Source organism: Eschrichtius robustus, chromosome X (genome assembly GCF_028021215.1).
Source record: "Eschrichtius robustus isolate mEscRob2 chromosome X, mEscRob2.pri, whole genome shotgun sequence".
NCBI lineage: Eukaryota > Metazoa > Chordata > Mammalia > Artiodactyla > Eschrichtiidae > Eschrichtius > Eschrichtius robustus.
The window spans coordinates 8,681,612-8,695,921 of NC_090845.1; the positions used below are offsets into that span (position 1 = coordinate 8,681,612).

General features: G+C 42.8%; 1 protein-coding gene across 5 annotated transcripts in view; it reads right to left on the reverse strand.

Annotated features, from left to right (window-relative positions):
• Positions 1–14,310, reverse strand: part of MID1 (midline 1) — a 615,186-nt gene that overhangs the window by 164,722 nt on the left and 436,154 nt on the right. The window lies entirely within an intron of this gene.

Genomic DNA, 14,310 nt, shown 5'->3' on the forward strand with positions numbered 1-14,310 from the left:
ATTTTAACCATTCTAAAGAATAAAATAGATGAAGAGGAAAAGCTTTCTTGTATGATGCTATGTGACAAAGACTTTCCTTGACCAAACTTTAGTCAGGCTCCTCTGAGCTCTCCTCTGGACTAGGCCTCAACCGTGGCCTCTGTCCTGGCTGTGCCTGCACAGCCCAATGTTAGCAAGAATCCTGTGCTAAGTCAGTGTAGAGGTAATCCTCCACCCTTGATATCTGATCACTGCGGCCTGTCTTCAGTTAAGAATCCTGTTAGGTTGGTTTAGCAAGAATCCCCCTAACCCTTGATGTCTCCTCTTAGTTATTTTCCATCCACTGATCCCCTCGCTCTGCTCCTTGGCTATAAATTCCCAGCTGTCTCTGTTGTATTCAGAGTTGAGTCCAACCTCCCTCCCCTACGGCTGCTGCAGTAGTCCTGAATAAAGTCTTCCTTACTGTTTTAGCAAGTGTCAGAATAATTTTCTTGGGCTTCCCTGGCGATGCAGTGGTTAAGAATCCGCCTGCCAATGCAGGGGACACGGGTTCGAGCCCTGGTTCAGGAAGATCCCACGTGCGGTGGAGCAACGAAGCCCGTGAGCCACAACTACTGAGCCTGTGCTCTAGAGCCCACAAGCCACAACTACTGAGCCCACGTGCCACAGCTGCTGAAACCCACGCACCTAGAGCCCGTGCTCCGCAACAAGAGAAGCCACCGCAATGAGAAGCCCGCGCACCGCAACCAAGAGTAGCCCCCGCTCGCCACAACTATAGAAAGCCCGCGCGCAGCAACGAAGACCCAACGCGGCCAAAAATAAAATAAATTAAATTTAAAAAAAAAAAAAAAAACAATGAAAGAGAGTACGTGAAAATATTTTAAAGAAAAAAGAATAATTTTAACATATGATAACTAATGATGATTGATCGTGTTCATCAATAAGATTTGGTACTATTTTAGCATATTAGGAGAATTTGTCCTACAAAGGTATATTTTTCAGCAACAAATTAGTTTCCTCACGCCTTACAGGGATATTTTTATATATACATGCACACACACAGATATTTGCCTGAAGAGATAGATGGCTTTAGAGCATTCCATCCATATAATACGTTACTCCACTGTGTGTACATGTGTCCACCCATGCATGCCTCTGGGTGGGTAGGTATGTATTCATTCCAAGGCTAACAGGTGGAAATATCCATAAAACCAAGACTTCTCTGAAACCTTTAGTTTGTTTCCACCAAAAGAGAAGGTAATCTAACATTTCTTAAATGCCTGATATGTAACCAATACTCTAAGTGCTTTATACTTCATTTTTTATATATCATTCTTCCTTTAGTTATTACATAAACCCTACGAGTTGGTAATAGCATTTCCATTTTATAGGTAAGGAAACTTGGGAGGCTTAAGGAATCAACCCAAGGTCACAGCGCTAGGAAGTGGCACATTAGGGGCCTCATTGGAGGATCTCTGATACTGTGCTTCCAAATCTACTGCCTGGAGTGATTCTCTCGACAATTTTATCACTGTCAAAATGTCAAACACCACTGTACTAGACCTGGCATTTTCTTTTTTTCTTTTCTTTTAAAGAAAGATCCCTTTATTCCAAGGAAAGCTTAACCAGAAGCCCAACATTTTGGAAGAGCAGAAAAGCAGAACACATCCAAGCTCTTCTTGCTGGAAAGGCAGGGAACTAGAGGATGGTTCTTACTCTTGCGTGTCTTCCCTCTTCCTGTGTCTGGGCAACATGGTTCTCCTCCTGCCCTGGGCAGCTCTGCAGAAGTCTTAGGGCTCTGAGAAGCAAAGGTCAAGATACTTCATTGGACTACCACTGGGGGAAAATTCTCCATGGATGCCTTGCATTTTGCACATCTTAGGAGCAGAGGCACCGGTGGCCCTTGTTCCTGATGATCTTTTCAAGGCCTTTTATCTAGCAAACAACCTTGGGAGGTAGAGATAATGTCTCCCTCCAGAGCAATGGGCAGGTGTGTGCTTACTACCAATGACAAGAGATTCAGAGTCTCTCAGCTCAGGATCCACACCCGGGAGGCAATTCTCCCGCCCGCACAACATCTACCTGGGGTCCTCTGTGTTGTCCTGGGGGAACCTGGGAGGCAAGGAGAACGAATGTGAACCCGAAGCTCATGCCACTTGCAGTGCCATGAGTAATACAGTCCTTTGTCTCTGACCCAGGAGTCTCATGTCTTCTGCCAGCATCCAAGAAACAGTGGCAGGCTAAGTTGCTGGTGTGCAAGTGGGATAAAGTCTCAGACACTTCACAGTTCTTGACAACCACCATTTTATAACTTAGTCAACACACACTTATAGAGTACTTACTCTGTATCAGGTGCTATTCTAAGTGGTAGACGAACAGTAACTCACTTAATCTTTATAACAACCTTAGAGTATAGGTACTATGATTATTATTTGCATTTTATTTCCATTTTACAGGGGAGGTAAGTGTAATCACACACGATTGAGTAGTTGGATCATTTCCATAAAATGATAAGGACTTGCTGTGCATATTTATAAGCACTAAATGATCTTCCTTATTAAATGAAAAAACATACATTGAAACCTCAGACCAGTGCAACCGTTCTCCTCTTGTTGGTCTTGAACATAAAGCCCCAGTCTTCAATAAGGGTGACAGAGAACCACCACACTGTGCAGAAATATTAAAATCATTTTATCAATGGTGCATCTTGACATTTGGCAATCTGAGAGGAAAAGTGGAAACTATTTCCTTAAAGACTTTCCAGGATCTTGAGTATTTCAAGTGGAAACTCTTACTTCCTTGGAAAATGGTCACAATTCCAACAAACTGAGTACTAACGACGTAAGCATTCTCCCCAAATTAGACCCTCGATAGCAAGCTTTCAACACTCTGGAGGTTATCTTTACTTTATAAAGCTCAGCCTCCCGACATTCACTGGCTAGAGAGTAGAAGAGAAAGTGATCAACAGGCCTAGAAATCCAGACTCTCACGTGAATGTATGCTGTGAACCAGCCCCACTTCCATTCATATAAAATCTTTAGGATTAGCTACATTACTACAGGAGCCCCTTTTGGATTATTTCGAACCTACTTGGGGAAAGGCAACAAGCTGTATCTCTTTGGTGAATGATTAGAAAGGTAGGTAGACTGGAGAATGAATGTCAAGAACAATCTGAAATGGAAGATGTAAACAGACATTGCACAAGAAATGCAAATGGCCCTTAATATACGCAAAGTTGCGCAACATCACTCACAAGAGAAATGTACACAGCGATACCTCTTTTCATGTATCAAGTAGACAAAGATGTACACGGTGGACGACGCCCTGTCTTGGGGAGGCTCTGAGGAAGCACTCACACACCCTGGGTAGGCAAATTTAGTTATTCATCAAAACGAGAAACCGCAATACACCCTTTGACCCAGCAATCTCGCTCCTGGGGATTTACAATTCAGACACACATCCTCCACACAAACTGGCGAATGCACAAGGCTTCTCTATGTTCATTGTTTTAATGGCAAAAGATTGGACCCAACCAATGTGACCAGTAGGGAAAGGATCAAGTAAATTACGGTATATTGTCACTACGGAATGCTATGCAGTTGTTAAAAAAAAAAAAAAAAAGGGCTTCCCTGGTGGCGCAGTGGTTGAGAATCTGCCTGCCAACGCAGGGGACACGGGTTCGAGCCCTGGTCCGGGAAGATCCCACATGCCACGGAGCGACTGGGTCCGTGAGCCACAATTACTGAGCCTGCGCGTCTGGAGCCTGCGCTCCGCAACAAGAGAGGCCGCGACGGTGAGAGGCCCGCGCACCGCGATGAGGAGTGGCCCCCGCTTGCCGCAACTAGAGAAAGCCCTCGCACAGAAACGAAGACTCAACACAGTCATAAATAAATAAAGAAAGAAAGAACGCGAATTTCTAAAAAAAAAAAAAAAGACGGAGGGAAGCTCTTTGTGCACTGTTATGAAAAGATCTCCAGGAAAAATTGTAATGTGAAAAAAAAAAAAACAGGTTGCAAAATAGGGTATACGGAACGCCACCATTTATGTAAGATGAGGGAAATATATTTGTATCTGCCTATGACAATCTGAAAAAATTGCCGGGAGTCTGCCATCAACACCTAGAAATAAATATCATCATAGGAGCCACAGGGTATATTTCACCACTTCGGGTAGCTTAGAAGTGACAGTGTTTGTATACCAATTAGGGATTCCAGAAATCTTCTGAAGAAGTTTTTCTTCAAGATGCTAGTATTCAAATTAGCATAAGGATCAGACATGGAAAACAATCCTCTGAGTTGACTGTTTCAATCAACTTTTGAAGCCCCCTGGGATCACAGTTAGGGCTTGTGTCTATCCCAATTACTTTCATACTGTTTCTTTAAATGATCCACAGCTAATCAGCAATTTACCTGGTTAAAATTCAGTTTGGGAGTGCTTTGAAGGGGACGCCCCCTTCTTAGGTTTTCTGCCTGCAGACAGAGGATTTGCAAAGGAGCTAACAACAAAGGGATTTAATCAGAAAACAAGAGCAAACGGTCGATTTTTGAAGAGGAACCACGAATACATATTCCTGTGGGCTCTTGCCTGATTACATTTGTTACTAAGGAATGCCAAAACGTGTGCACCAAAAACCGTTCAAGGTCTTTTGGTAGCAAATTATACTTGTAAATTTGATGTCAGATCATCACTGGAAGAACTCACACTCTTTGAAGATATGAATTCATAAACGTATGAAAGAATTAAACGTTTTTTTCCTCTAGTGATAGAAAGTATTAAACGGCAGGAAAAAAATGTGCTTGAAATCAACTGAGGAAATAATTCATTTTGAAAATTATTCAATAAAAATGTTAAATAGGAAAAATATGTTGGGCCCGTTTTGACTGGATGAATAAACCAGAAATATGCAATGGACAAACTTCAGGATGATGGGCTGAGAAGTATCCCATCAACCTCCCCGTCTTATTTAATTTTTTTGTTATTCAACTATGCCACAGTAATCTGTTCCATCCCCATAAGACAAAGAAAGGAACACTACTTCAGATCAGCAGAAAACTGGCCAGCCTCTTGGAGCCTTCAAGAGGGCAGTGGCTCCCAATCAAGGAGAAATGAATGTCTTTGAAGACTGCATCTTAGATTGTTTTGTTAATACATAAAATCCTCTCTCTTTAGCATGCAGAAGACTCATTTCAAAAGGAAAAGGCAAGTCCATGAGGATTAGTTTGGCTTCCTGGAGGTCAGAACTAAATACACAAAATGAATAAAATGACGCTGAAATAAACAAGAATGTGAAATTGCTCATCCACAGGAATGATGTAACGAATCCTGACATAATTTCCAAGCAGAAAAGCAAAACTAGGTCAAAGCACGTTGGCCTAACATAATAAGCATTTTTGCTCCCAGAATTTTACCATGTAGGTTGTGTCTGCAGGCATTAATGTCTTCTGTTATCAATGTTCGGGGCTGTCACAAACTATTCATATCTTATCACTCTTTGTTAGCTAAACCAAAACAATGTAGTTTACATGTGAACTATTCAATTCTGACAGGTGAAATGTTAGAAAGGGGAAATGTTAAAAATATTCAGAAAGTGTCTCCTCCAGGCTAAGAAGCATTAAGCAATAAATATTCATTATTTAATAGTCTCCTATCATGTTTTTCTCTACGCAGAAAGCCATACCTCTCTCAACCAATTATTACGACTTTGTTTCCTTCTTTCACTCACAGCCATATGAAAAGGGCAGCCGCATCAATATCTCCTTAGAAATCCACTTTGAACACTGATCAAGGGAAAAAACCGTGTCACTCACTGGATAGCCAATTTTTCTATTCTGCTTTCCCCACAGGCTGACTGAAATAACTCACACTTTCTTCTCCCTTCTATTTGTTCCATTTCACTTTTCTGCACTATCTCCACCAAGCCCAGCTGACTAATTCGTAGAAAAAAAGGATTCATCTCACTCCTTAAACTTTCTTCTGTGTAAACATAATCCTCCTAGTTTTTACTCGACAAAGTAGCACAAAATCAAGTATAAGACTATTTGGTTTTTTTGGATAGTATTTTCTCCTAAAAGTGATACAGTCTTTCCTGATTCTTGATTCATTCTAAACCATCAACCTATTTGAAAATTGTGCTGGGATTTATTAGCACATTAAATTAGTATGTGACCCCAAAACATCCAAATTATACCTTGCTAGAAGGCATGCAGTACAGTCAAAAGAGAATAAGATAAGGAATCTAGAAGACGAGCCAGGTTCTAAATGTAAACTTTGCTCCCTGATGGAAGGTAAAGCATTCCCCTGTGCTAACATTTTCAACCCACAAACGCTAAACTTTTAACCGGAACTTTCTGTCTGAATTCCTAATGCATCTCCTATAGGAGACTTGATCCTGTGTAGATTTCTAATACTTGGTGATGCCTTCCATTTATATTTCGCTTTGTCTGGCCATCCATCTAGTTACTGGTAACTCAGCAGGGCACTCAACGAATTCCGGTTGTCCACAAACAGCTCCTTTGCTCTCAATTGCTTAGGGAAGGTCACTTCAAAATACATGCAGCTGAAGCCACACTTCACAACTGGACATAGAACAAATAACATAGTCTACCTCATGGACCCTCTGAAAATGTGTTAGTCCTGTTGTCTCCATAAACCACTCAGTGTCTCAGAAATTTCTATTTCATCATTTTAACCGTAACTCTCAGAGGGTCCGTCACACCCAGAAGCAGTGAAAATGCTTTGTCCGGCATATGACTTGATTTTCACTGCAGAAAATGTGGCCGCCATCTGCATGGGGCAGAGCGTAAGACTTCAGTGTCCTTCCAGAAACAGACTCTCAGTTGCTGAGTGGCCTTGGGCACGCCACTCACCTGGCAAAATAAACCCACTGCACACGGACCAAAGGCTAAAACACCAGGTTGGGCTCAGGGAGAACAGGCAGCAGATTCCATCTTCGTTTTTAGGCTTTGAGTTGTTGGACAGCGTGCCCCATTTCTTAACCATTTCTGTAGTCCCATCAAGGAGCATATAAGACAAGCTGCCTACCGAGCTCTGGGCTGTGGCCTCACCCCGAACACAACCGAGAGGCTGAGATAGCTAAGCAACCGCAATCTAATTTTTCTCTAATGTCAATCTACTCAGTCCTTGCTCTTTCCCCAACCTTTCTAATGCCCTTTCTTCCTCATACCCCTCTGATCTTAAAGAGCATTTTCCATTCTCTTTCCTGCCAAAATTCATCCAGCATGCACCTGAAAAATATTTGATTCTTCTTTAATTTTATTTTTTATTTCTTTTTCATTGCAGTACAGTTGATTTACAATGCTGTTAGTTTCAGCTGTACAGCAAAGCGATTCAGTTATACGTATACATATATCTCTATTTTTTTTTCAGATTCTTTTCCCTTATAGGTTATTACAAAATATTGAGTATAGTTTCCTGTGCTATACAGTAGGATCTTGTTGGTTATCTATTTTATATATACTAGTGTGTATATGTTAATCCCAAACTCCTAATTTATTCCTCTCCCCCGCTTCCCCTTTGGTAACTGTAAGTTTGTTTTCTATGTCTGTGGGTCTGTTTTGTATATAATTTCATTTGTATCATTTTTTTTTAGATTCCACATATAAGTGGTATCACATGATATTTGTCTTTGTCTGGCTGACTTCACTTAGTATGATAATCTCTAGGTCCATCAATGTTGCTGCAAATGGCAAAAAATATTTATTGATTCTTATTGGGTGTCAAGGCACTGTGCTTGGACTTGAGGTTTTCAAGGTAATTAAGACGTAACTCTTGTTCTTGAGTAACTCAGTCCCGAGGCAGGCAGACAAATGAGTAACTGGAAATATATACACTATTTAGGATGCTTCTGTGGATAACAGGAAGTTCCAGCTATATCCCTTCCATTTATTGCGATCCAAACAGACAGTGCTCAGCACACAAAGACTGTACTTACAAACAACCCAAACCCACAAATGCCATCAACTCCCCTCACCTGGTCCCCTGTGGTTCCCTGGCTGTCATTCACAAAGACCCCAGGGAGTCCAGAAGTTCGGTCAGGATGCTGAGAAAAGAACAAGTGAAGAAGTTCGACCCACTGACAGACACACCAGCAAGTCCTGTCTGCCAAAGGCACAACCCTGCCCACAAATGTTGTCCCTGAAAGGGCATTCGTGGTTTCTGCAGCTCCAGGCTCTACTGGCTGCTATTTCCCCAATTAAAGGTTCATCCTGAGGGTTAAAGGGCTGAGTCATGAGTTTTAGCGCATTCATACTGCTTCTCTCCCAACGGGTTGAGACTATTGTCTAGAAGAAACAGGAGTGTGGTTTGGAGGTGGGAGAGGGGAGGGTGGGAAGATGGGAAATTATGGGAACTCAATTCACTGTGTATTAGGATAGGCCCGGGAGAGACATCCCAGTGGGACCCAGAAGATACTAGAAGGGTGGAGAAAGGTGAAAACTAGTGCAAACTTCTCCTATTTCAAATATTTGCAAGACTGGCCTGTTACCAAGAGTCTGGCAACCCCTTCTCCTTCTATGTTCCGTCCTGTATAACATGGAAGCATGTCCTCAAAATGCAGAACTTAATCTGACATTAATCACATTGGTTATTTTTTAAAATAGTGCTTTAGTCTCCATCATTGCACCATTTCTCCCTGGAAAATGTTCTGGGTTTCAAACAACAAACTCTTAGTGCATAAGCATTCCTAGATTGGGGACTGCCTATGAGTTATTTTTTTCTATTGAGAAAAATTAATTGACTGTCTACTAATTATGGTAAATTTATTTAAACTAGGAATTCATAAATTCCTACAAATGGATGTGTGGGTAAAAATTAACTAAATTTCACAATTACAAATCATTTCTCAAGTCTCAGTTCAGGAAAGTTTTGGCTACCATCAATTTATTAAGCAGATTCTTATCCATATAAATATAACTGCAGGGACTGTATCAAAATCATGTTTGCAGCCCCAAAGTGGCCTGCTGTATAATAATCATTTAGGGTAGTTTTATTGAATTAACTAAGGAATATACTCATTCTGTAAGCAGTCAGTAAATGTCCTTGAATTATATAAGAAATGAAGGAGAGCCTTTGTATTATTTCTCCTTTTTGACTATTTCATCATAAATATTTGACTGTATATAAAAATCTACTACTAATGATCAGCACCTCCTTTTTTTTTTTTTTGGTTGCCCTTTTAACTTAGAATTCTCTTTTATAGCACAAAGCACGTAAGCTCTTAGAGTTTCGTTTTGCTTTAAAGGAAAGTCCCTTCTAAGCATTTTTTTTTTTTCAGTGCCTCAATTTTCTCACCTCCTTAACACCACGTGACCTCCTGTAGGCCATTAACTATCCTGCTCTGTGTCAATGGACTATCTTCCTCTGGCAGGAAAAAAGATTTTGTGGATCTGGAAGAGTCCCTAATATTTTGTCCTTTCATTTAAAGGAATTTCTAGAACCTGCCAGTTCATAAAACTAGGCAAACAATCTTCTACAACAGAACCCCTGAGATGAGTTTCATGTGAAATAAAAGGAGTTAATAATGAGCCAGAAAGCATCGTGTTGATAAACTGTCCCATATCTTAATGGAGATTAGATTCCTGTTTGACCTGGCTTTGGAGCCCTTTCTTTAATCTCAGTGTATTTGATATTCTCTTCCTTGAATGAACTCTGTTTCACTGTGGCTTTGGTCACAAGATTAAAGAATCACTAACTAATTGTTCCAAATAAGCAGAGCAATTCTCTCTGATTCTGATCCCGGCTCCCAGCAGAGGCGTCCACCGCCTGGCCTTCCATCATAGACACTTCAAGCCTGACCTCTGCAGGTGGATAATTGAAATGCACACTGCCCAATCAGAGCTGGGTATTTCTTTTTCAAATCCCACCAAGTTCTGAAAACACAAACATTCATATGTGCAACAGGGAAACTGATATAATATGTGGGACTTCCCTTTTGTTTTATAAGTTGCTACTTTTTGAAAGTAGCAACCTCTCGATTGAAAAGGATTTAAATTACATCTGCAACATACCCTGGTCGTGGTTAGCCATTAATTCTTTTTGCCTATTGAGAAAAATCCAAATGATTTGGATGAACTATGATCCTCAAATCATGCAGGCTTAAAAGTGCCCTGATCAGCCCCACCTTTTTCTAATCAAACAAATTACTCTTTGTCCAGTGACCAAATCCCCCTCTTTCACCAATGCACAGCCCAGGTTGCCATAGCTACCTTGGATGTCTATTTACTACACGGGATCAAAGCCAGGAGACATAAACATACACACGTAGCCTTAAAACTTGCTGGAATGTCTGAGGATAACATGCAACTACCAATTAAAGGATTTGCTCGCGGCCTACGCGGTCCCTAGCCAAGCAAACTATGAGTACAGGTCATAAGGAATGGCAAGGAAAAGCCAACTCGAAAAAACTATTTCAACACGACCAATAAAGATCTTTAATCTGACAGTAAGTCACGATTGTAACATTCCCTGCCAAGGAGAGACAGTAGGGAAGAAATGAAAATTCTAATGTGTGTTGAAGATACTGGACCTCCGAACCACGTGCAAAAACTTAAACCCTGTGCTATACACAGCAGCTTCCCAGCAGCCATCCATCCACTTTACATTTGGTAGTGTAGGTCCTACGTCAGTGCTACTCTCCCGTCGTCCCGGCTTCCCCTTCCCCCGCTGTGGCCTCAAGTCCGTCCTCTACATCTGCGTCTTTATTCCTGCCCTGCCACGAGGTTCATCAGTACCGGTTTTTTTAGATTCCATATACGTGCGTTTGTTTTGTATTTGTTTTTCTCTTTCTGACATCAGCTCGATGCTTTGCGATGACCTAGAGGGGTGGGATAGGGAGGGTGGGAGGGAGGCTCAAGAGGGCGGGGATATGGGGATATATGTATACATGTAACTGATTCACTTTGTTGTACAGCAGAAACTAACACTGTATTGCACAGCAATTATACTCCAATAAAGATATAAAAACATAAAACAAAACCAAACCAAAAAAACTTAAAACCCTACAAGGTCTGCTGAAAGGAACATGTCTCAGATACAGACTTTAAATTCCGGTTAGTTTCAGTATCTTTCTAGTTGGTGTCATAAAAGCTGCCTCATCTCAGTGTTGGGACAAATGAGAACAGAAATGCCTTTTACACTTTTACACGCTTGACTTTCAAATGAAGGAAAACATAGAACATACTTGGGACACCACATGCTGGTTACAGAATAAGAAAAGGGAAGCTGTAAGAGAGTTCCCTTTTAATCCCTAGACTCACTGTCGATTCTGAGCCCGTACAAGTAGCCTGTCTTTCTGGGTGGGTAGTATTCATCTCAGACTTGTACCTAATTTGCTGGGTATCTCTATACTTCAACTTTCTCTGTCTTCACCTCACCAGTTGTTCAATGAGGATCAAAATGCCACCTCATTCTCTCCTGGGGATGTGGCAGAGAATAAATAGATCGTGTTCGTAAAGGACTTTCTAATCCTCAAAGGAAAGATGAATACAAAGACGTTCATTATTAAACCAGATGTCCTTGGGCATTTTAATTCCAATCTGAAGAATGCAAAACGGGCTAAATCCAACTGAGTCACGGCTTCCTCGTAACAGCAACATCCTAGCCTTGTAAGAATTTAGCAGCTGCTTAAAGCGTTGGCTAACCGCCTTATTCTTTCCCTTCATGCTATAAGGCGACTGCAAGGATTTGTTTCAGTCCATCAGAAATAGAGCGAGTACCCTCTTCTCTTGGAGTGTTTTTTTAAATCATCAGGGTATTAAAAACACAAACTGTGTCTGGGAGGCAATTTTGTCTGAAGAACCTGATTTTTTTTTTCTTTCCCGGTGTGAGAAAGAATGATTTGTTCTTATTTGTAGGGACAATGGGTGGCGTGCTATTTGAGGATATTTGCAGTTGTGGGAATGCCACAGGCAAACCTGTTGTTTTTGGCTGGGCTGCTAGAACAGGTGGCCATGCCTTTCCTTTTGCCTGGGAACACAGCAAATTCCTTCTCAAGGAAGTTTCAGAAGTTTCCCATTTATGATCAGAGGGCAGAGAACGGTTGGCACACGCTTTAAAATTACTTCCTGATAAAGGCAAATAGGGTTCACCCTTTTCTTTTGGCCTAACTCAGCGTGACCTTAGGAACCCTCAAAGAATACTATCCCTCTGCACCATTCTTTTGCCTCAACCTAGCAGAAGGCAAAACCTCTCTGAATCTCATCGCCAGTCAGGCAGCTTTCTAATTCTGCTGGCCATTTCTGGCTACCCGCTGTGGCTAGTCAGGGGCGGGGGTCTCTCGGCTGCCACGCCATTGTTCAGCATTTGTGCAGCCCTAGGGACGGATCACTCCTCAGCGAAGAGATTGGATTTCACTGCTGAGCTGATGACACACGGACCTGTTTGATAGTTAACCCTGCAAATCCAGCTGGGGCTGCCGGGCTGAGATGACAAATTGGCTGGTGGGTGCAATTCACCCCACCTGGACGCACGTTTTCCCCCAAGAGAAACTCAGATCAAGTTAGGATTAATCCAAGTCAATAACTCCACCATCTCCTCCCCCTCCACATTCTTGTTCTGGCTGTTGCGGAACAACGTGTCAGATTCCTGAAACGCTGGACTGCCCAGATTCTTTGGATGGGCCATGACTCTTCCCCCCCCCCCCCGCCCCCGCCTCCTTTTTTTCCCCCGTCTCCCATCCCACCCCTAGCCCACCCTCTTTTCAAGGACTGCACAGGCCAAAAACTTATTGGACATACAGAGTTGTGGGATGAAAAGCTGCTGGGAGTTCCCTGGTGGCGCAGGGGTTAAGAATCCGCCTGCTACTCCAAGCAACACGGGTTCGAGCCCTGGTCCGGGAAGATCCCACAAGCCGTGGAGCAACTAAGCCTGTGCGCCACAACTACTGAGCCCGCGCTCTAGAGCCCACGAGCCACAACTGCTGAGCCCACGTGCCACAACTACTGAAGCCCGCGCGCCTAGAGCCCGTGCTCCGCAACGAGAAGCCACCGCAGTGAGAAGCCCGCGCAGCGCAACGAAGAGTAGCCCCCGCTCGCTGCAACTAGAGAAAGCCTGCACGCAGCAACGAAGACCCAACGCAGCCAAAAATAAATAAGTAAATAAATAAATTTATATTAAAAAAAAAAAAAAGAAAAGCTGCCCATTCATTAAATGACTAAGGAGTTACTCCATGTGTACCCTTAAAACTTCACTACCGGGCTGAATTCCAATTCACGTGAATGCCAGAAGGAGCCAGGCATGGGAAAAATCATGCCAAGCTCGGGACAGCACGCCTCTGGCATCAGGCACAGGGAGTGCCTCCATTCCAGAGGAATCGTGTGGGAACAGAGATTCTGAAAAGTGAGCTCAGACACCACCGAGAGGACAGGTGGCTCCGCGCTGGATCAAATGACTTCTTTGTTCCAGCCAAGGACCTTTGTCAAAAATGTTTTGCGTTCCTCTTTCTCCTTTTGCTAAATCCCTTCCATTTAGGCTTCTCGCTTCTCTTCCCCATCCCATCGGATTGCTCGCAAAAAGAATGGGGGGGGGGGCGGTCAGACCGTGAGTTTGCAGAACTTGAAACTGATCAGCGGCCCAGCCTCCATCCAGCAAGGCAAGAGCAATTCACTGGAAACACACACAGCACTTGCCGGTCTAGGCGTGCTTTTCTGCGCTCACTACCACTTGCCAAGCACACTTGCTTAGCGAGCAGGTGAGGGGGCAAGAAGGTGAGCGTACGGTGAGGGCTCTGCTTCACCTCCCCAGGCTGCAGAAAACGGACAGAAAGTTCTAACCCCCTGGCCCCAGCCCCTAAACGGAAAGTTTGCTTCCTATGCAAATCACTTCCCCCAAATCGCACAGGGTGGCCAGCACCCAACCCACGTAGAAGAAAAAAGTGCAGAGCTTGTCTGGTGGTAATACGGATGCTAACTTTTCCCACCCACATTTACTAAGAGCTGGCAAGAGCAATATCGCTCCTCTTGGGATTCTCTGCCCTTGCCAGCCTACTAGCATGTTTTTCCAGTCTTTCAGCCCTTTATATGAGTACTGATCTTGATACTGAAATATTGACATAAGATTCTTCTATAACTTTGGTTGAGTTATAAATCACACCCTTTTCTTGGCTTGGTACACTCACTTCTTTCTTTTCTTACTGGCAAAGCTATAAACCTCGGCCTGGGCTGATAAGGAATTTTATCACCATGCCCCGCAGCCACAGAAGAAGCTGCTGGTTTAGAAGTCTTTTCAGAGACTCATGGAAGTCATCTCCGAGCCGTTTCTCAGCTCACTACTTTCAGGGCTGTCTTCTCGCGTCCAGAAGCAATAACAGTTTCAAAA